This window comes from Phaenicophaeus curvirostris, chromosome 3 (genome assembly GCF_032191515.1).
Source record: "Phaenicophaeus curvirostris isolate KB17595 chromosome 3, BPBGC_Pcur_1.0, whole genome shotgun sequence".
In the NCBI taxonomy this organism is placed as follows: Eukaryota; Metazoa; Chordata; class Aves; order Cuculiformes; family Cuculidae; genus Phaenicophaeus; species Phaenicophaeus curvirostris.
In genome coordinates this window covers 79,819,304-79,844,505 of record NC_091394.1, presented here as the reverse complement: position 1 = coordinate 79,844,505, position 25,202 = coordinate 79,819,304, and positions in this window count along the sequence as shown.

Sequence of the window (25,202 nt, the reverse complement as noted above, 5' to 3'; positions counted from 1 at the left end):
TAAAGGATCAGGCTCTGTGACAGTAAATTCCAAATTTATCCAGGAACTCCGCATTTCAGAGAAGACTCACAAGTCAGTCATGGTATATCTGGCCAGGTAAACATTCAATCAACTACACTAAGTAGAACAACTCTGTGAGGAAAGACTGGTGCAAAACTTGCATCAATGCTTTGCATTCTAATGCAAAACAACCTGAATCTGAGAAATAAACCACCCATCTGGTAAACAGGATACACTTATGATTTTTCATAGTCACAGCAAAAGGCAGCATCTTTCCCCCTGACTACTCCAATAACTTTCCACCTACCTGTTTCTGAAGAACTCATCCTTAGGGACCTCTCAACCCCCTTCACCTCATCCTTCTGAGACCATCTCCTTCAGATCAGGACATACCCTAGAGTCCACACTGCTCTATGACCAGCAGGAACTGAGTGACAGGAACCAGAAAAGGCTGGTTCCTGTACCTGAATCTCAATGAGAAACAAATGGAATTTTGTTTCCAAGTGCCTAAATTACTATAAAAAAACAGTGCTAATTGACTTGCTTCAAACCTTTTGAAATTTTTATGTTTATTTCAAGAATTACACATCAGGATATCATTGTTAACACATTTATTATCTTATTTTGCAGATTTTGACTAAAGAAAAACAGCTCTGTGAGTCAAGAACCTGTCAAGAACCAGGTTTATTGACCATGCCTTCAAAAATAGTGAGAGCATTAAACATAATATTTTACTGGGAAAGGCTGGAAATGCAAAGCATTTTTGGCCTGGTACAGTAAATCATTTTCCTCTTTGGTATGGCAAATAGAGGGACCGCTATCAAAATAGATCATCCCTCAGGCAAGTATATTCTGCTTTTTTAAAAAATATGTTCTTCTTCCTCAGGATGCATTTCAGTGTATAAGAAAGGCAAACACAGATGAATCAGATTAATAGTATTGGAGCGTGTCAACTTGAGATCGTGTAAAGATCAGTGCTTGCCAATAGCCAGCCACAGTCAGAGTGAGAACATAAGGCTCACATTACCCCCATCCTCCCCAGAGCAGATACAAATCTCAAATGTGTCAAGTGTATGTTTGGTCCTGATTAATCATAGGTAGAGCAGCTGCACTGTCAGTCTTATGACTGACATCAGTACTACACCAGCCAGGAAAAAAATCTTTCTCTGCTCAGAGCAGTACTTCACGCATTTCATTTTAAAATTGTTTCTGGGACTGTCCTCCATGTTAAATATTTCTATGGCTTCCTGAATGCTTCATTTTCTATCCATCAACTGAGACTGATTTCAGTCCATTTTTCTTTTTCAAGTTTATGCCAATGTCTACTGATTAAAGAGTTGCATAGGAACATCTGTTTCCAAATTTCTCTCCCTCTTGTTTGTAACATTTCTTCTGATACTTAATATATTTGAACAACTAAATATCTGAATATCAATCTTATTTAGCCATCCACACTATGTGACACACATATTCAGGTATATTGATAGATATGTATATCATGGAGGAGAAAATTCAGGAAAATCTGGATAAACCACCAGTGAATTTTTTAGTATTTCTGCTGGTAAGTTTTAGCTTTTATCTGGCAAGAAGGCAGGCTCTTGAGTATATAGATATTTGTAGAGCTAGGCAAACATGTCAATCACACTTAAAACTGATTTTTTTTTTTTGACTTTTTAAATTTTGCCTTTTATAATTAAAACCAAATACATGTTGATTTTTTTCTTATTTAATGAATATTTTATAAATGAAAAAAGTCTGATTATATGTGGCATTTTATTTTTGTGTACTAAAAACTATTTTAAAGAAAACAAACTGAATTTTCAAGATATTTCATTTACATGCAAATATTTAATTTAAGCATTAAAAGCCATTGAGTATCATTAAAGCAATAAACTAGAAAAAGAACCAAGAAAGTTAAGGATTTAATATTCTGCAACTATTTCAGTTTTGAAATGTGTTAAATAGACTAGTTAATTACAGAATGAAAATTAAAGCTATAGATAAATATTAGTTGCTAGATTTGATCATAAACTGAAAATGCAACACTAATTTCTTGTTTTCAAAGGAAACAATAATCACTTTTTTATTTATTTCTATTTCAAATTACCCCTTTGCATACTAACCAGTTATTTTGATCCCTCCAAGTAGTTCAGAAAATGAAGGATTTCTTTATGCAATATCTCTCTTCAAATTTTACCAAGACCTAAAACCAACATCGATGTTAAAGAACTAGGTTTGATAGCCATGTGATAGCCATGTGTGGCTTACTAATGAAACAATTGCCACAGTGTCAGTCACGAGAAAAGGCTGTCAACGTTGTTGTCCTAGAGGGGGACTATTTCAGGAAGAAAATGAGCACTCAGTTATTGCCTTGAAAATAAAAGCCTCATACTTTATAGTGCAGCTCTGAAACCAAAGTCATTGAATATGTTCTGGTACGATAGGGAAGAGACAGGGACACCAGCATCCCAATTATCCTTTTTTTTCTGGAAGTCTTCAAGAATAAGTTTCTGTGCTGACTGGGACACAGAGCTTCTGGAGGCACTTTAAATCCTTCTCATTGGATCACCCAAGTACATCACACAGGACAGAAAGAAGTGTGATTCCCTTCTTCCATACAGCTGGAAACTCAGCAGAGAGGGAACAGAGAAATCAAGACCCAACAGTAAATATTAGTTCCCCTAATGACTGACCTCGTTGAGTACAGAGTAGAAAGATTTCCATCACCTGCCTAGGGTCTACTAGAGTTTTGTATCTTCTGGAAAGCATCAAGTTTGATGAGCCCATAAGCTTCATGGAAGCAGAGCAGGGGACTACCTTGGTTTTCATGGAGTAATGTCATTTTCATCAGCACAAAAATCTTGACAACTTCCTTACAGAGACTAGCACTCTGAACCATAATGAGCAGTGGAGAATGGTGACTGCTTCCAAATCCCAACTTGTCAGCTTTTAAACTTTAAAACTGCAGGATGATGTTTTATAGTGAGCATAACGGTAACATAAAACTGTGACATTTCAAGTGACATTCTTGGTTTGAAGAAAAAATATCTGACACTTTCAACTAGCGAAGCTCTTCCCTTACTGACCCAAGAGTAACGTTAGAGTTGATAACAATCTTTACCAAACAAGAACACAAGTTCAGTAATAAATAGTCTTCAGTACAACCACCATCACCACAGATGAAAGACCAGAAGCTCAGATTATACTCTGTTATTTGTAGACTTTAAGCTTAAAACAACAATCAATTAAAAAAATCATTTTAAGGACAGATACCTCTACAGAAAAAGCTATAGTGACTTCTTACATGTATTTGACAAAAGCCATTAATCTACTATGTTTTGCAAGATTACATTTTTCTAAGTATTCATAGGGAAGAAATACACAGAGTCTTAAGAAAGTCACAGTATTTCTGTAATTGTGAGAATGAAATATAATTGCTAGCTTACAGTTACTAAACTATCCCTACCAGTTCTTTACTTCAACACTAAAGTAAATGGCATTTAGAACCAGTGTAAATGAAAATACAAAAGAGGTATGCAAAACTTGTCCCCCAGGTGTATCAGTTTACTTTTTGGATTGTAACCAAAGCTCTCAATTTTCTTTTAAATTCTTTCTGTTGATTTCAATAGGGTCAGGTCCCTAATATGCTAAATCATTATACACGTTGTTGAACCTAATATCTGGTAGTTGCAGTATTAGCTGCAGTATTTGCCTTGAAGAGATGCTTCCATAGTATTTTCACCTTATTCTTTGTCTAACATTTTCATTGCTTTTTCACAGTCTCAGAAAATTGATTTGGACATTTTTAATTAAGGAAGCTCTTACTCTTGGTGTTCTGTGTGTTCATTCTTGTATAGTGTGCCACAGGTTCAGCCTCTGCCCAAATTAGTAGCAGTAGTAATATAACCAAGAAAAAAGAAACCATTTCTGGATAACTAAAACCACAATCAAATCTATTGATTAATTAAAGCACTTCAATTCTAAAATCAAGATTTGAATTGTTCTCTTTTTGTAAGATCATTACAAGTTACATTGTCATTGTAGGGTTTTATCTTTTGATTATACTGATCTGGATATGAGTGCAAAAAATACTTCAAGTGAAATAAAATTTAAAAACATTTTTCTTAAGGAAACATATGCTTGGGGCACCAATGAACAGCTACTTATCCACACAGGCAGCATAGTAAATTCATGTGCATGTAAATGTAAATATCATTAATTAAACTCTGACAAGTCCCAGATCGTATTTCAGGGTGGAGCTCAATCTGTGCAGCACTGGCAGTGCGAAGATATGCTGAAGTTCTGTCAGTGGCTGTGGCATTCTGTTCTTCTCCAGGAAAACCAGAGAGATCGTATCTTGATAACAAAATCTTCTGTCATTTGAGCCCGGATTGGTGTATACATTGCAAACACAGAGAAAGCTACACGGAACTACGATTGTTATATTTTCTTTGATGTGGTATCTCTAACAGAGAAATAAAGTGTAGCTGATCCCATATTTTACAAATTTCCAGATCTATTGGCATACTGTAAATAATAAAAAAGGGTTTTTTTTCTTTCTCTTTAGGGTTGAAAATTCACCTGCTATTAAATCATAGATGCATATACCCATTAACAGAAATTTGTTTCACTATATTTAATATAAAGAACACTTCATTGACATTTTAAGTCTTGTCATTCTGTATTTCTTGTAAGATACCATGCATACAAAAACTACCCTTGTAATCTGCTTATATGAAACTACATTAACTTATTTAGATGATCAAAAATAAAGGAGCCAAATTTCAGGCTTGATTGCTAGACAAGGTTATTCGATAGATAAGAAAAATAAAGCCTTTTGTATGTAACAGCTCGAAATACTTGTCTGATCTCCATCTAAGACACCTTTCTAAGAATTAGGTTTGTCTAATTAAAGAGATAAGGACTAGAAAAGTTCAGCACTTTTTTTTAAATATGGCTGGTGGGAACATTAGGTCCCTGATGCAATAAACCTTTTATAATTTTATTGAATTTTAAATATATGAAAATACTGTCTTCATTGTTGCTGCTCATGTGAGATCTAACCATATAGTCAACATGTTGCTGCTGCAGGGCTGGTACCTCACAAGTTAGGTTGTCTGTCTGAAACTCCAAGTGTGTAGCACTGATTCAAGAACACCAACACATGCCCAATACTAAAAGTATTTTGACAGTATTTCTGCTGCAGGTACAAGCTCTCAGAGCATGAGCTTAACTATATGTCTAACTATCTACTTATGCAATTAGAAAGAATCTTAATCCAAGAACATAGAAATAGATTTAAGATAACAAACAGCATAAGAATGAATGTTCAAAAATACTTCTGAATTTTCTGAGTTCATTCAGAAGGGAAAGAGCTGGGAAAGAGTTTATTGCTAAAGCCTTGCAGTAGTATATAACAATAGCTTGAACATCTCAAGGATGTGAGAGAACAAGGCTTCATTTCAAAACCAGTGTAACCAGAGATGAACATTTAGAGTCATAGCTGTCAATAGAGCACTGAACAAATGCTTTAGCCCTTTTATTTTGATATTTTTTAAGTTTTCCATTCTATCCAGTAAGAATACTGTTCTGACACTAAGTACAACAAAAAAAAATCCATAAATTTTATGAGTAAGAAGTGGGTTTGAGTAATATTAATAAACAAATGCTAAGGAACAGTATTCAAACACTTAACTCAAGCATTTCTTTACAATGCAAACCCTCTGCCCTAAGGGCCATGCACACAGTGGCAACCATATCATAGGGAGACCTGCTGTGGATATTTACTAACTCAGACCACTACCAAACATGCATAAAAGCCACTCATATGCTATGATTCTGTATGAAATGCCATAAAATAATCTTTCTATCTAACCAGAGCTATGCTAGCTAATCTAAGGTTCTTATACATTATTCCTTCCTTTGATAATTAATGAATTGTGGTAATACTGAGTATGGTATATTAGTAAAACATAATTACATTTTATCCCAAACTATTAATAAACAGAGTATATGCTTATTTTTATCTCAATGTCATAATGCTTTACAGCATGTATTTTTTCTTTGTGAAGTGGCAAATTAAAGATAAAAAGAAATATTTAATCTACTCTACAATAATGTGCTTCTGTTTGAGTCTCTACTTTTTTTGCTTACAGAAACAGGAGCTCAGTCAAAATCAGCTGGTCAGTTTTTTTAAGCTACAATTCCACTGTGAGTAGTAATTTCTATATAAATGCTCTGTAAATTTTAGGTGGTCATGAGGGAGGATTTCCTTACAAGATAGGAAAACAAATAAGACATTTTTATTTCAATTAAGCAATAAGTAACACAGTTGTGATGACACAATTTATGTTCGAAATACCTGTAAAATAATCATAGTAATTAAAATACAATAGTCATCATATAGGATCTAATTTACAAAAAAATTTATAGTAGAACATTATTGCAGTCTGGTGTCCACCTGTCCTGGGCAGTTATGTACCAGGAACCTTGCTGTGAGTTCTCTAAAATGTAATAAAATATTATTAGCTCAGGGAATTCTGGACAGATGTCAAACTGGTCCTAGCCTCTTCTACTAAAGTGTTTCCTGTAGTAAAGCACACAAGTGCTGCAGCTAAGGTGACGCATTTAAATCCAAGTTTTAAATCTTACAAAAATATATGCCTCCACTGCTGTTGTACTGGGAAGTTCTCACATTTCCTATGTGCCAAAGTTGCTTCCAACATGCCTATCCAAACATCCAAATACCTACTGAGAGCCCTGGTGCCTAGGAGTGCAAATAAGCTGAGACTTCATGCCAAGAAGCAAGATACCCACGTTTAAATGTGGTGCTTTCTAGGTTTTTGAAACCATCTTGTAAAACGGGAAGCTACAATGTCCATCAATATTACAATATTTCACAACTGAGAGTTTGTGGGTGTTATGATAACAGGATACTGTGGTCTAATATAACAAATATATTTTGAAAATGCCCAAGAAAAAACTAGTTCAGAATCATTGACTTGAAAACAATTTTCCATGCTTTTTGGATCTTTGAATATATTTTTGAGAATACCAGATGTTCAAATATGGTACTGCAGGAGCAGTGCTGATCCTGCATAGGGACTGGGACAGGGTCATGTGAGGTACTTCAGAATCTGCTAAAATGTTACAGTCCCAACCCTGATGAGTATAAAAAAAAAAAAAAGCAAACTCATGACAGTACAAGAACAAAAATATCTTTTGCCTCTGCTTACAAATGCCTGTCCAGTTTATACTTCGATTTGAATTAGTGGCAAGCATGTTTTATATTTAGCCTGTCCAACTTATAAATGCCTGAACAACATTGGGATTTCAAAGTAACATCTGGTAACAGAAGTAAGCAGCATCATTTTGTATCCACTGGTATCTCTCTGTTGGTTCCACATGGCATTTACAGATCACTTTTCTTACAAAGTTCAGCTCTATCTGAATAGGCTGAGATAAAATTATTCTATGCAGATTAAAATAAGCAAATTACCCAAGGCATTTATGTAAAGAAGAGACAAAAGTGTGACTGAGCTGGGAAGTCATGGAAACAAGACATGAAAGCTATAAATTTATTTTAAATGAAAATTTATTGTAATATTCATAGCCAAGTACAGAGTTGAAGAAAACTGTACAAATATTACCATTTCCTGGCAGTGGATACCCATAGGTGCTCTTCTGAGAAACTAGAAAGGGAATGACACTTTAAGATTTATGTTGTTTTAGACTATATAAATTACAATATTGAAACAAGCTTTTTGCTTTACTCTCCTTTCCATTCTACTTCTGCTGCTGGGTACACCGATTGTTTATCTAGTGAAACTTAGTCACATAGTACCAATATTAGTAAGCAGAATGTGAAATATAATGAAAATATGACTTAGTTATGCTTGGCTCCAGTAGGCTAAAGAATATAAAACACTACCAACAGAGATTTTCCTTTTATGGTGGAATGGGATACAGTTGTAAAAGAAGGCATAGCAGGAAGAGTTTAAAGTTATGCTAAATTGGCTACAGCAGTTTAATTAGGGATTTGGATATAAAATGGATTTTATTAAGTTCCTGCCTATTTTTAACAACTCCTTTAGCCTTTAAATTTCTATAATACACAGATGTTTCACATGCATGTATTATTTATTATGGGATGTTTATGGTTGAAACATAGTAGATTTACTACTAAATAATGCTCCCTAGCTGTTTGAAATGCCAGTAAGTAACAGATGTGTTTTTACTGAAGTTTATCATAACTCTTTGGGCTGCCGAAAGTTTCATAAGGTGACTAGAGGTCTCTAAGAGGCCTCAGTTCATAGAAGTCAGAATGCAGTTGTTTGTTCTTTCATCCAACTTATCTTGAGCTGGACACAGGAGCTCACATCAAGAGTACTTTTGAATCTGTCTCCTACTGTGGAAGTAAGGGTTTCCTTAGATCAGGCAGTAGTGTTAAACCATCACCGCCCTCATCTGCCCTAACTGATTCTGTGTTAAAAATCATCATAGAGATAGTAAGTATGGCTGCAAGTTCAGTCAGCTGTCTCCTCTGTCATCACAGCTCATAGTTACATCAAACCACAAAAGCAACTTCAGAAAAGGTGCTAGCAGAGTACCAGCATTGTGTCGAGTATTGTCTGTTCTGCTGTCTGTGCTATGGTGTTAGTAATTTACTGCAGAAGATCAGGGCACATAGCAGTATCTGGCCACCACCTTAACTGTCATGGCTAGATTTGTCTACTTAAGCCCTTGTTTAGAGCATGTGTGAAATGCATACATTTCATGTTGGTAGTGATGTTTTATTGTTATGTTACTTGGCAAAATTAATAATACTGTATTTTCTCTCTTCTTTTGAAGATCATTGTACTCAGACACACAGCTGCAGGCTCAGGAAGTTCCTGAGCCACAAAACATTGGAGGCTGGAAGAATAGTTTGGAAGTGCTAAATCACTGACTGAGTATATCAGTGTATGTTTTCTCTATTTTGAAATTCTTTCCAAGACATCTGGGTTTGGCCCTAGTAAAGGATAATGAGTTGATGGACTCAATGGGCTGCCTGATCTTGGAATATAAACTGCTTCTTTCTATGACTCTGAGCAAAAGCATAGCGACAGCAGGGTAATCAAGCAGTGCTTGGCAACTAGAAATTATGAAAAGTAATGAGAATTGAGGACAAGTTCCAATAAAGGACATAGAAAAAAAGGAGAACCAAAACCACATGCTAGGAAAGCATTTCTCAGTCACACACCACAACCATGCAGAAGGCAGAAGACTTACACATATAAATGTCAACTCCCAAAAAAATGAAGAGCACCTAGAAGTAAGATGGGACTTGACCTTTGCCTCAGTCTGTAATCAGTCATTCTTGTAGTCAGGATGAGGGTCTATATGATCTTGTAAGACACTTACAAGAAGATTATCTTCCCTTCTGATAAATAAGGGCAACTGAAACAGCACTGTAACTCAGAGAAGCTGACTAGGAAAGCAAGAAGCTAAACAGTTTAAATAATCATTTCAGGATGGTTTTATAGGACAAACAGAATATGAATAGAAACTGAGAAAATAATTTATGAATTACCACACCTATAATGATAAAAAAAACATGATAAAAAACTGAAACACATTTCTTGGCTAGCAGTGCTTCATTTTGTGTTTGCTGTAAGGATGTCCTATCGCTGTAAGCAGTCCTATCTCTGCTTCCAGGTTAGTTGCAGGAAAATATATGACTCCATCCTCTGACAGATTAGATGAAAGAAGAAATACTTCTTTTCCCCTGAAGTCTCTGCCATGGGAGAAATTTCCCCTGCTCTTGGCAGAATGGGGAGAAAACACCTCCCACCTTGGGGGATATCACCCTCCAGAGCCGATTGTGAAGGGGCAGAAATTTGATAGGAGTGGTTGGACTCGATGATCCAATGGGTCCTTTCCAACCTAATGATTCTATGATTTTATGATGTAAACGCACTCCCTACTAAGTTCCTAGAGGACACCGGTTACCAAGGTTTTAATTTCACTTGTACCAAGCACAGTCAAAGTTATATGCGTCTATATTAGTACTAGTGGTCATTATCAAGGTCCCAGCCTAGTGAGTTGTGTAATGTGGATGAACTCCTGAAGTCATACAGAGTTCTGTCCATGACAACCTCCCATTGACCTCAACACAGCTGTGCAGAATTGGGAAATACACCAAGCTACATCCACCTTGAAAATGTAATCCTGAAAATGTGAATGAAGGGAGGGCACTAGTGTCCTAGGTAATTATCTAATAACTGAGTCGCTTCAGTTAGATTTCAGCAATTACAAGGCATGAACCGTTGTCAAATTGTTTCAGAGAAATGTACAAAGTGTAGTGATAATGACCATACCACTGACAGAAAATAGGAATAATTGTGACAACAGATGGATGAAATTAAACAAATCAATAATTGTGCAGTTTAAAAGCTTATACTCTGACCTCATATAAATGTTGTCCTAGCATGAAACATGGCATTGATTTGTCCACATTATAACATAATCTAAAAGAGGTCCTTTGGTAATTCATTTTGTTCTTTCAATTCAGAATTCATTATATTTTCCAGTCACAGTGTCTGTTACAAAGCACCATAAAAAAAAATCTTTAACTTTACATGTTTTTTACTTATCTCTTTGCTCTATTTTGTAGTCATAATATGGTCAGATTTCATAGGCTGTAGCTTCTGCTCTTATTTTTATAGCAACTGCCTTTCACTACACAATGGCAGCTGCAACTGTACGTCCTAATTAAAGCATAACTCTCCCTCCCTGCCTCCCATACCTGACACCTGCCCAGAACTACAATTATCTTTACCATTCTGAGATACTGCAAAAGCACAAAGAATTTTCTTTTTCAATTTCTTCCTCATTCACCCTATTTTTGAGTGAAGCTATTCTTCAAGCAGAAAGCTAAAGGCTGCACATTCTTGCCACTTTTATGCACCATTAACTGCAGCTCATTCACAGAACAAATCACCAATTGCTTCATAATCCTTTCTTTCTTAACAGGAATTTCCAAATGTTTTTCTTTCAACAGCACTGCTTTCTGCATCAGGAAGTGCAGGCATTCACCTTTAACTCCATGCTTTTGCAATATCGTGGCACTTAATCACATCCAAAAATGGTTGATATCAGCTGGGTTTGCCATCCTGCAATCTTAAAGTGTCCAGTCCTGCGAACAGAAATAAAACGCTCTTACTTACTTTATAGAAATTACAGGGGTGAAACAATAAATAATATTAAACAATAAAGAAGTAAACACTGAGGAAGAGTTTTAAGGATTTAGAAGGACTAGGGATAAACTTTTTCTCCAGTCAGTTTTCCTGATGTTGTTTCTTTATTTACAGTGAAGGTGAAAAATGGTCTGAAAATAGACTGGAATGTAGCTGTGCTTTAATATTTCTCTGCATTTTGCCTGCTGTGAGAAAGTATCCCACAATAAATTGAAACAAAATGAGGTTCTTGCTTGACCTCCAGCCTTACTTTGCTCTAACAATAAAACTGGTCACAAATACATTTGATTCCACTGATTTCTTTTTATAGGAATCAAAAAGAGCAAATTAGGTTGCAATGCACTGAACATAAATCTGCTGTGTTACTGAGGTTGTACCAATGAATAGGAAAAACGTGCAATTGAGTGTATTTTATTGTGAAAAACAGTTCACTTAAGTGGAAATAATTCCCAAATCTCAAATCAAACCTGATTTATTGCATTATAGTGTTTATTATATTCAATTTTATGGATAACTTTGCCAGATATACATTGTAGAAAACTAGTGTATATGATAATGTAAATCAGTCAAATACAATTTGGACAAGGAAAACCAGAAGGATGTGTGATGTCTGTACTAGTTTGTGTATCTTATGCACAGGGAGCTCTTCTGATTTTGATTTTCATGAAACTGAAATATGATTCTAAACACATAAAAGTAGCCAAGATAGAAAATGCATTATCTTGGCCATACTGTATACAGAGAGAGTACATACTGTATACATAGAGAGAAAGCCTTGGAATGCAAGCTTTTGCCATTTAAATGTTCAGTTTGGATTAAGAGACATCCCTTCATAAAGAAAACCATAACACTTCTTCCTCCTTACTTCTGCTCACCCCATTTCACTTTAGTTCAAAATACTGCCATCTGAGAAAATCAAGATTATTTTATTTGTGTCTTTTATGGCTTTTTAGAAAATGTGAGGTCTTCAGCAATGCTATTCTCTTGTGGAGGTGGCATAAAAGTTTGTGAACTCATAGAGAATAGATAAGTTGGCCTAAGATAGGTTAAGTGGTCACATTTAAATTTATGACTGCGGACAAATTAATTCACCAGATTCTCTGGGAATATCTAGCATTTTGTACATTGTCTCCTATGCTCCTACACTCAAACTTTGAGCTCCAGAGAATATTTGATTTTCTAAAAACATGACAATTACCTTATCTAGTGCACTATACCAAGAAACTGAGAAGTTTTAAGGAAAACTGGACCACAGTGTTAGAGAGTAACTCCTAGATTATGAAGGCCAGCAACCACATTATAAAACTCTCTAGCAATTCCTCAACTATATCAAGAACGTAGGAGTAATATCACATGCCAGAGGCATGCGACTAGTTTGTTTTAGCTCACTTGTACCAGAGGCATGGACAGAATTGTGACAGGGCTTTGCTGAGCATGAGATAGACGTAAGCTTGTGATCGTAGAGAGGGAGTTGAAGAAATAAGCGTAGAATGGAATAATTTGGTGGTGACTTGGGTGACTTGGGTGAACCTAAATCTTAGCAAAAACTCAGGCTGACCCTTTCCCTTCCTCTCCATGCAGGCTAGCTGCCACAGAAGTGTCATGCTGGTAAGTTTGGCCTAATGGTTTCTCTTAGGGACATATTGCTACTAGGGGAATATTTTTTATGTCTTCCAAAAGCAGCAGTCACATCAAGAAAATAGAATAAGAGTAAGTAAGAGAAAGTGACATTTTACATGGGCTTCCTGACCCTTTCTGGGTTAGGACCATGAGCATTATAAAGGTGAGCAATAAAAGCAGTCATGGTTGAATATCCATATCCTATACAACATTCTTTGAAGGTTGGTAAAACATTTCCAGTAATGCAAAAATAAAATAATACAATGCAATCTTGCCTCAGAGTATTTTTTAAATTATCTTACAAGTCAATTTTCAATTTCTCCTTGCATTAATGGTAGAAAAAAGAAGGCAATTTTAAAATAATTTCCTATTGGTCTCCATGATTTTGTCACCAAAAACCTGCTGGTGATATAGAATATAGTTCAGCTGCACACCTCCACCATCCAGCTCACAGCACTTTCTAGGGGTCCAGGTGTCTCCAATTTGGAAGAAATTATTAAAATCTGTTCAACTGGTTCTGAATCAAAGAGCTCTGTAATTGCTTGGTTCTGGGGCTTTCTACCATCTGAGGCTGAAATGGTAACCATCTGTTAGGAATTCCTCCACTAAGTAATTGTATTTATATTCTGCAGAATAACAAAAGAAAAATAAAATTGTTAAAAAACAAAACCACTTTTAGCTATAGCTTTGTTTTGAATGGAGTTCTGAAACATGCACTTCACTGTGGTTCTTGTCAAGTTTCTGCACTGGCTGATTTTACAGCAGAAAGAATAATTTACTTTCTGTGGCATATTAGTACTTTATGCTAATAATAACTCACAGGAAAAAGCAGCATTGTTTTGCTATTATTCATACATCAATATAACGTGTACAAGGTGCTGAGAGCTCCACAGATTAAATTCAAGAGAATTCCTGGCACAGGGAGCATAGGATTAGAAGAATGGTCTTCTCTGTAAAATAGTTTCTGTAAAATTAATGTTCACTTTCTACTATCTAAGGTCACTTTGTCTTTTACAATAAGGCTTAACTTCAACAACTCGTCACATCTCAACATTAGAGGTCTAATAAAAATCTAGTTCTCTAGGTTTTGTCTGTAGTCAATAATGAGGAAAAAAAATCACCTTAAGGTTGTTGTTTAAGCTGGGAGAGGTGACTCAGCTTGTGGAAGAATGTCACTGTCTATCCATCTATATTCAGTTTTGACAGCCTTTGGACTCATTATTTGTGCTTTAGATGCTTGTCCATAAAAGGAAGTGCTTAATTTCTCCAATTTGTTATATATTTTCCCACTTCTACAATTGATGAGGGTACATAGAGCTCCTGAATAGAACTTCATTTTCAGACACTGATTTCTATTGCATTTAATAACAGTGAGTACCCATGAAGGAAAGATTACATGATTAAAAAGAGTATTATAATGTATATACATATAAGAACATTAATTCTATGATTTCAGGATTCTGAAAAAAATGTGTTCAGGGGTTTGATTTTGTGGTCTTTTTTTTATTGGGAAATGGAAGGGAGGAGATAGTATCAGTTTGTTGCAAAAGACATCTCCTTTCTTAAACGACAATCACATAAGATAACTCTCACCTTTGAAGACCCTAAAGACCAAAAGAGTAATGTGAGTGGATGATTGTACAGGTGGACAACTGAGGAACAGAGAGGGACTGATCAGTGAGTTAAGCAAAGCTTCAAAGAATGCCTACAACAAGAGTTGAAGAGTACTCTCCATTTCCAAATTCAGATTTTCTGCAGGGCTTCTCTTTGCCAGTTCAATATACAACTGCTGACTCTGTCTCTTCATATCTGGAGAAGACAGCACTCTGCCATCATGTCACACGTGTCAGGCTCTTGACATGCGGCTTCATTCCCAGTTCTCCCAGTACAAAATCTGTGGAAGAGACGAGAATGTTGGTTTCTTGCAGAAAGTGACATTTAAATGACCATACTTACAATGTTTCAGAGGAGGGGACAAAATGTTGGAATGAAAGCTAGGAGACCGTGGAAGAGGGAAATAGAAGAGTTCCCACTTTTATTGCTCACCTTTATAAAGCCCATGGGCCTAACATGAAAGAGATCTGGAAGACCGTATAAAATGGTACTTTTTAATTTACTAGACACATTAATTATTTTCACCCCTTCTCCCACACCTGTCTCTCATGGAAGCCTTGTAGGCAGGAGGTATGCTGTAACTCGTGCTTGCCTTGCAATTTTGAAGCAGGAATAGATTCCTTGTACAGTGAAGAGCACAATAAGGCCTTGATTGTGAGTTTGCCTCATTGGTGTAGCATCCTTTAATGCAATATTTCAAATTTATTTTTAAATTACATGCCTTGTAGATATGTATGAAAATAGGGAAGTAGGGGCTTCAGTTTTCATTTGTCTTTATCTCTTCCTGAAGAATAGATAGATGGCCATGAGCGTGTGCTTTCAATCCATGTGTTTTACGATATTTGGAAAGTGTATTTTACTGGGGATTGGCGAACTGCTTTATCCTAATGCTCCTCTTCTCAGTAGAGGTCTCCTTACCAGTGAAGTCCAGCCTGTAATTCCTTCCTGGAGCCTCCTGAACAAGCAGCCTTTTCTCTTCTGCCTTCACTTCAGGACTCGAAGCCACTGACAGTCTGTGAGTAAATGCCCAACCAAAGCAGACCCCTCTTAGACAGGCCACTGAGTTGTGGTTAGCCCCAGGGCTGGACATTTAATGTTACAGCTTGCATTCATCCCACTTCAGGCAAAGCATCCTCTGGGGACTGTAAACTAAGCCATGTACTTTATTAATTCATTAGTGCCCTTTACTGGCTCTCATATTATTGCGGTAACAGAATTACTGTGACCATGAATGCTGTTTTATGGCAAAAATAAAACTGGAGCTAAATTGAGTGTGACAGTGACCATAGAGAAGAATAACATTGCTAATGGAGCTCTTGCACTGCTCAGATTCCACAGACAACACTGGGACTGTAAAATAAGACTCAGTTTGATTTTATACATAGCAACAATATCAAAACTGACAGAAACAAGGGCTGCAAGATAGAACCATACCAAAACTACGCTTATGTCAGAAGAGTTTGACTAATGAACTGAAGACAGGAGGTCTGAAGCAATATATTCAGTGCTAAGGTTAGTAGCAGTGCTGTAACTTAGCCAAATATGCTTTTCTCAGCTCCATTTTGTTTCTAGTTGGGGAGATGCTTTGTTTCTCAGCTGTTGTGAAACTGAAGAGAGTTAATAGCAAAAGTCACTTCTTTATGGAATAATATTAACACAGCAAGAAAACTCGGAACAGTTGTCACTAAGTCAGCATGCTCAGTCCTGCCACCTCCAGTGCATGGCATAAAGGACAATGGACCCAGGCACACAAGGAGCCTTCACTAGCAGGTGGTGGAGAGCAGAACACGGGACTGGCTTGTAAGAAGAAATCTCCCTCAGCAACAAGGCCAGCAACACACTAAGAAGCTGTCAAGCTGACAGAGGTGTTTGCAGTTCATTAGCAGAAGTCACATTAGTATCCTGGTTTAAATGAAGCCTGTTGCAATATGGAGATCTCCGTGTCGGAAATTTAAAGCATCAATTGTAGCATGCAGGTTCAAATCAAAGATCTGATGTAGCGGAAGCTGGAAATGAGAGAAGCAAGAACTGAAATTTAGTCTCAAGCATAATGTGCCATGCAGATGTAATCTCATCGTGTAGTCACTTTTCAGAATTCAGAGAATACTGTAAACTTGCATTAACGATTCCCAGGATAATAACCACATGGTGCATTAAACAGAATATGGAACAAATTCTCCTTTCTTTTCAATGATTTACACAGAAAAAGATGCATCCAGCAGCAATCAAACTGATTAAATTTATCGGAGTTCAAACAGGTAGATAAAAAATAGAGAAATTAAAAAATTAATTTTCAACTCTTAATATTAAGCTGACAGTATCATTTAAAAAAGTTAAATCCCTACTTTATTAACATCCATTCATCCACAAACTGTGTTGGCACTGGTAGTGTCATTTTTGGAAAGAGCAGTAATCTCAAAGATTCAAATTTGGAAGTACATGCAAAATTGTGCTAGCAAAAATATTTTAAAGCCTGCAATCCAAAGGAAAAAAAATAAGAAAAGACGTAAATTTAGTAATGATGGTTGTGCATGCATAAGCCTATGTAGAAGCTGTAATGCAGAACACTTGTACACTTCTACAGATTGTTTAACAGACATGAAAACTACCCCAAGGGAGATTTCCAACCCATAAGAAGCATCCACACCCTTCAGAAAAATCCCTCTCAGAATATAGTCACATTCAAGCAGAAATCCTGTAAAAATATTGTGTCCTACACTGATGTAACTCATCACGCATATGCACTCATTGGGAACAAGTGGAAGCATAAGTGTAGCTGGCTTTGTAGTTGAGGTTTGTTCCAGGTTTTTATTCTTGCTTGCTTGCATGCTTGCTTTTATTCAAACTACAGAAAGAGTAAACTGGATGGAAGAGAGCATTTCTGATAAATTCCCTTCCGGGAGACCTATATTTGGTCTGGTTTGTTTTTTTCCCTTTTACTTTCTAGGTGGTTTAGCTTGTTTTCCCTGCTTTCACAATTGCACAGCCTGCTGCCCTCTAGAGTTGCAACTCTTTGATGTCTTGATGCCTCCAGTCCTTGACTGCCCGCTTTCTGGAAAGGTGGCATAGACAAGTGTCCCGGGAAGCTACTACCCTGGGAGACCTAGAGCTGAGAGCACTCTGGCTTGAATGACAGGTCTGATGCATTCCCATAGAGTCAGCAGTATCCAGTGACCCTCCATATCTAGCTAGAACCAGGGATGACACTGACACAGCAGAAAGCTGCCTACCTTACTTAGAAAAGTTTCCACCAGTATCTTTCCAAGAAGTACCTTGGAGGTATGTACTACATCTGCAAAAAGGGTGAAGGGGTTGTTTCTGAACGTGCTTCCCCAAAAACCTGTAAAGGTATTTAACTTTCTTTAGTATACTAGTTGATGCTGTCTGCTGGTACATCAAGCCAGTGACTGTGGCACACATGTACCAAGGCAGCACAGCCTTTTATCTGCCAAGATAAAAAGAAAGCTAAAAATACAGGCATAACTCTTATCTTTGGAAGAGTCTGCTAGTGTCAGAAGCCAACTGCAGGCTCAAAACCACTGGAGACAAGTTCACCTAAAGGCAAAATTTGGTCCCAAAATCACATTGCATGAAGGAAGTGCTATTGGAAGCAATTAAGAAATCAGCATGTGTCAAGGAAACCACAGTTATTTTCTCTTGAAAGTATAGGAAGGTAGTGATATATTAGGTACCATTTTGTAACGACAACCACTGTATCAATGTGAAAATTTTTAAACACCCAAAAGGTCATTCACAAACTAAATCTGATGTCCTTCATGTCATCAGAACAAATATATGACACACAGGGTTAAAAACAGGACACATCAGAAACTGTGTTTATTCTAGTAATTACGCGCATTCGGGGTGAGGTTGCATAAACATGAAGAAAGCAATATTGCATAATACATAATTTCAGGTTTAAGGAATTATATTTATAGAGTATTTAAAATTGTGAGGTTTCACCTTAGGGAAGTTGAAGTCGATGTATTATAATGTATTTTAACAGGAACTCTAACAGGTATTTGAGAGATGTGTGTTACCTTTGAAGATCCCCATAGCTTTATTAGTAAGCATTAGTAGCATTGAATCAGAAATTCCAGTTCTGTCATTAAAAGACAACAGCTTTTCCAGTTTGGTTTGCTTGACCAAGGCTTTGCTTTCACCAAGTCATACATCAAACATAGACTACTATGATTATGAAAAATAGTCTACTGTACAATCTTGGCCATGTGACTTCAAGAAGATGTCTTGCAACTGAAACCTGCTGGTGAACAAGTATGATTTTAAAATCACCAGAGACAGATTTTTTAATAAGCTTTGAGAATTTCCCATTATTGCTTAACTTTACTTTTATCTTATTACTTTCATATTATTGCAATATTACTTCTGTACATCAGATATTACACTATTATAATGCTCTTACACATCCATATTGAAATTTTCATATTGCTCACTAATAAGTACTGACATTTTATTTTACAGTGAATTTGCCTACTGTTGAATTCTATGCATTTGATTTTATAACTTTGTCACATTACAGTCATCCACTTGTGAGTATTTAAAAAGTGATCAATCACCGTGTAATCTTCGCCTTCATTTTTCAGTCTTTCAATATGAATTATAACTTTTCAAACAATTAATTACTCTCTGAACTGTTTTTGGAATTTCACTCAATATTTGAATATATTTTTTAAATTACATATAATAAATCTGAATATCTATGAGAAGTGCAGAAACATGTAATACAAGCTGTACATCATGTACCTGCTCCTTAATATTGAGCTTTGTATATAAAAGATATATATTGCATTAATAGCCTTAGTCAGAGAAAAGCTTCGAGACTTTACAATGAATTGACTGTGCTTATACACCACAATCAAATCAATTTAGTGCTTGTTCTTCCAAAAGGTCATCAATATTGTGCCCATGATCTACTTTTTTGCTTCCTGTGAGTAAGCATTTCTCCTTTGGCCGTGAAATGAAGTTGCATACTATAAGCTGGCTCTCATCTACAAGGTGAGTCCCACCACTCCAGTCTGTTACTTTATCTCTCACCTAAGCCTGGAACAATATGTATCTAAAATCAGCAAAGACTTTATGTTTCTTGCAAGTAATTTATGATAATTTTTAAAAGCATAGGACCAAGAACTATTCCAACAAAATGCATTTTAATAGAAGCTCACTTTTTTTACTAGTAATAAATCCCAATTTATATTCACTTTTAGTCAGGGTTGGATATTCCAATCCATCCAAAATAGATCATTTGTAACACTCTAGCTCCCTAAGTGAAATCACAATGGTGTAGTAATTCAAAAATTTAATAGAACAATCAATATACTATGTCATTAATATTCTGTCTATTGGCCAAAGTGATTACATAATGTTAATATGAATTAATCTACAAGCCCATGTTGACTATTCTAAATTTTACTTTCCCCCCCTTCTTAATGCTTTATTAATTTATTATCATATCATCATTTATCAAGGTTATGATGACAAGTCTATGAATTATTCAGATTTTTCTGCATCCAAATTTTGGCTTTACATTAGCTTAGTTTGGATTTTTCTCAGTGTTTCCTGGTTCACTGAAAATAAATATGAATGAATGAGACAGTCTCAAGCCTTGTCTTTTAAATATCTTGGAAACATTTTCTTTGGACCAATAATTTAAAAATGCCTTAAGTTTAGTAATTACTCTATGACATCTTGCTAAGAGTCTATTGGAAAAGAAAGTACATGTGTGGCCTTGTGTGATACAATACTATCTCTTTTTAAAGATAGCTGAATTCATGCTTTTGCATTTTCTGTATAGCTATGGAATCCAATATTAATATTCAAATTTTCCTTGTTTCTAACATACTGCATGAAAATTCTTTTGAGTTCTACTTTACTTTTATTCATTAGTACTTTTCCTTTCTTTTTTTTCATTTCACTGGTAGCCTTTGTGATTCATTCCAGTTAAATGCTTCACAGAAGAAGAGTCTTTACCTCCATTCCCTGACTTTTCATTTACATCTATTAAATTCAGCTTAGATAATTCCATTTCCTCTCTACAAAAGTTTGTTATGCTTATGAGTAGGATTTTTGTAATCAGCCTAAACATTTTTTTCCAGATTGTGGTTTCTAAGGAATTAAGTCAAGTTTTCTTTTCATTTTCAGATATGAATCATATTTTTCTGTTTAAATTTTATTTTGGATTATTTGACTCATAATCAGCTTCAGCTTTGAGAAGTTAAAGTTCCTTAAGGCATTACATGTTTATTTATATGAGGTCATTTGTTTTAATTCATTTGCAATCTTTATAATCTAAATATGCACAAAATTTTTACTTTGGGATTAATTCTTTCCTGTCTGACAATATGGGAAAAACAGAATTTCCAATATTTACTGAATTCAGTTATTTAATAGAAGTCATCTATAACATAAAAAAATTGTGATTTTTAAATATAATTAAGAAGAAAGAACAAAGAGCTGCTCAAATTTATTGCCACTATGATAGTGTATGTTTTACCTTCAGTCTGTAGTTCTGTTTTTAAGCATAATTTGCTCATTAATACAAGCTACCACCTAAGTGACTATATTCTGTGGTATCTGGTGAAGTACTCCTCCTGAGCAGTGGGTGAAATGAAAGAAGTAGGCAATGTATTTTTCCTCTTCTCCTAAAAGATTAGAGATCATGATTTTTGATATTTCAGTCATGCAAAGGTTCTGAAGAGATCTGATTAACATAAGACAAGTTTCACCCTTCCTTTTGCAATTTGCATAACACTTCTCTGCCTTACCCATCAATTTCTTCCCTCTGAGAATGTAGATGCTGTTTCTGCTGGCTGTGAGCAAATTCAGACCATATGAACTCCATCAAAGCTTGAACAGAGAGTGAATCCAGGCATACAAGTCTCAGGATTCCAATCACCTGTTCTTATGCACTTAAAATTATTCAGTAACACTCTTGAGGCCAGAACACGGAGTTTCTTAAAGAGGATCATGAAGTGCATTGCACTGGGGAGCATGCCTAAGCCCTAGTGAGAGACACTTGATTTAAATCCAAATTCCCACAGGAAAACAGTCTGATAGATACACTTAAACTCCTAGCTCCCATGTATAGAATTGAGTCCAGTGCAAAGCTCATTCTCTTTGCTTGCAAAACATGCACAGAGGAGCCCAAAGAGGTGTTTGCCTAGGAACAATGACCTGCTCATGACAGTACCTGCTCAAGAGATTGGAAAACTGAATTTTAGGTTCACTTTCAGCCATAGGTGGTTTGAATTCACTTTGCTGAACTGTCAGTTGGTAACTGCCAGGCTAGAAATTCTTCAGCTTCAGTTTTAAGACTGGGAGAGTACCATTTAAAGCCAGAAATACTACAATTTTGAAGCGAAAGAATGACTTAAACAAGAGGATCTTGACTCTATGCTGATCAAGCATCACTGCTGGATTTGTTCCCTTAGGCAGTGGAGTAAGGTCAGTGCAGGAGCGCATCCCTGGTACCTCAGTTTACCTAAAAACAAATGGGGAAATATGTGACAAATGTGAGGTGAAGAATATCACACCTCTCTATGGCTGGTTGATGACTGGACAGTTACACAGTGAATTATGCTAAAATCTCTCAGTTTTCATCCTGTAGCTATTCCCACTGCTGTGCTACCTAATGTTTTCTTTTGATACTTCTGTCAAAGTATCTGTCCAATCACTGCTCCCAAAGGGAAATTGTGCAGAAGCCACATGCACGTGGGTCTGCTGGTTGGTATGGCTGCTCTATCACACTGGTGCCCACACAGCTGTAATTCACAGTCTTGGGCTAGAGAGAGTTTACACAGTCAGGTCTGAGACTAAGAGGCCAAATTATTGTACCTTGAACAAGTTCTTTTAAAGATACCTAAACCAGACAAAGGTACATGGATGGTGCTGAATGGCAACACTCCAAACTTCCCACTATATAAGCCAGCATGGTTCTGCCAAAGTGTGACCCTCACATGGAAACACAGTACAGTAAAACAAGACTAAGCCATGGAGGCACTCCTCCAGACAGAGATTCCCACCAAGTCTCCTCATCTGTATTTGCCTCAGACATGCTCTATAACCATGAAAAGGATGGCAATACACAACTCGGCTCTCCGCTCCCTGTAGGACATGAAGGAATGACATAACGGGGTGTTAAAACCCACAACACAGCTGGAAAAGCATTCTTTCAGAGCAGGGAAGACAACATCGCACATACTCCAAGAATTCCAGTCCAAAGCCTTGGAATGATTCAAGCATGTTTTATGTTTTCCTGGACCCTGAGTGACTCCTAAACTCAAGCACTTAAAAAGATGAGAGCACAGACACCTCTGGGGCAAACAAACACTCGGGTAAAGGCATACTTACAGTTTCCCTTTCCCCAAATATACTTTTGGATGGAATCTGAGATAAGAACTTCTAAAGGAGAGCAATGACAAAGAAAAAGTGCTATTTTTATTCAAATGACCAGTGAGAGGTCTTTTCCTTGGTGTTATAAAGATCAGTTTGTGATACTTAAAATAAAATTGCCTCTGGTGAAAACCTTTGTTTCTATAGGAATAGACTCTGCAATGATAGAAGAAAGAAACATAAATAAATAAATTTATACTGAAAATGTTAGCCTGACCACAGTATAGTGAGGCTATGTATGTATTAACAAACAGAAAATGCTATTTGGTAATAAAACAATAAGATCAAAATTTATCTGATAAAAAGGCTTTGAGAATGAGAGAAACACACATCACAGAGACTATTCAAAATTCATAGCTGTGTTTTGTAAACATTGCAAATGAAAGATAAGGAGTGAGACAGATTAGAGCTCCATGGCACTTTTATTGTATTTATAAATTTTAACACAATGTATATGGGTTTTATTTTTGTGCCTATTAAAATGTGGGCCCACATTTTAATATTACCATCTAAAGTTATTCTCACTGAATTCGGCCTACTGAGAAATGCAAACACTGGCACATACATGGTGATTAAGTACAGATGTGATTATTTGACAAATAATCATAACAAATAATTGTCACTTCCTTGTTTAGAAACCACTAATTTAAAACATGTGTGTGCTGACCTAACCTTGCTAGTGCACCCTCTTCTAATGTTGGGAGAGAAGAGGGAGAGAGGTTCAAGCTGTTATCTTTTCTACAGGAAAATTAAACTTTTGTTCTCTGGTTCTAACTTTCTGTTTCACAAAGTTACTTTGCTCAGAAACATGTTTCACACTGGCTTCTGTTCTGCAACGCTTGTCATAAAAAAATGCTTTTGGAGATAGTTGAGTGGGAAGACAGGAACAAGACATGATACATTATGATACCATTCCTTCCAGATACAACTGTGACAGTCATTTACATTATTAGAGTGCTGCATTTTTCCAGACATGAAGAATACACAAATATTTTTTCAGTTAGAAGAATCTTAGCCTAGATAAAGGCAACAACTAAACTGAGATATGTTTCATGAGGGAGAACATGGTTGCCTCATCTCAGGCTTTGGTCTTGATACGCCCAGGAATGACTAGGAGCTCTCTGTTCATATTGTTGGAGACTGATTGCCTTGAGTTCACAACATGGTTTTAGAACGCAAGCAGCCACAGAAACCTGTAGGTACAAGGGACTTCAAGCAACACATGCAAGAAGAAATGAAATATTTCAAAGAGAGAGTAAGACTCAAATGATCTCAGCTGGCACATAAAACATCCATTTTGTTTGTTTGTTCAGGAACCAGACATCAAGTCAGTATTGGCATTTAACAATAACTCCTATAGTCATAAAAGGCACAAAATATTTAGTTGTTTAAATATTATAAATTAGGAATTTTAATTTACCCATTTACATCCATAAAATCAAAGGTAATTTCATTTCAATTAATGATGTTCTACCAAAGATAAACAAACACTGTCAGCAGTAATTATTAAAATGGCATTTTCCTAATGCATGTGTCATGTAGTAGTGTTTACTTTGAAGTACGTTGTTTATCTGTACTGAAAAATGTTAAGCCCAGTCTTCAAACAATTTAATTTAGGTTCTCAATCAAGTACTGGTGTGGAGTCTTTAGGAAAAAAGAGCAAGACTCTCAGTGACTGTTTATGTAAAAAAAGCACTGTTTACATTTCAACTTCCCCTCAGAATCTGTAGTGTAATATTTATAGAAAGCAGCTAGCAAAGTTGTATAATTTAATTATAATGAGCAATACAATTTTAATTAATTATTACAACTTTCTTTCATATCACTGTTGTGAAAAAAGAAGATAAAGGAGGTCTTCTGTACTAACAGGTTGTGGACTTCTTTCACTTTCTCTGGGTTTTTTGTAGATACTTTTTATAAAACAAGAGAAATCACAGCTTTGATAAGTCACTAAGCTTGAAATCAACAGGTATTACGTTTTATCTAAGATCACATTTCACCATTCAGTTTAAGCACGGCTACTTTCCAGGTCTTCTCAGCCTTATCTTTACTAGAAAAGATGTTGTGAGGACATAATATAGTCCCTTTCAGGAGAAGCAGTGGGAGTCCAGCTGCACATACCAGGTTGCAACCTCAGCTGTGGAACTCACCAAGACCACCAAAGTCAGAAGCTGTAGTTGTCCCAGCAGCTTTGTTCATCCACCATGAATAAAGAGCTGCTTTGGCTCCCAGGACCATGAGTAAGCCTTTATTACCTCACTTGCTGCTGCCTACCTCTGCTCCGTTCTCTCCCTTGTCCTTTTTATCAACAAGAAAAAAAAA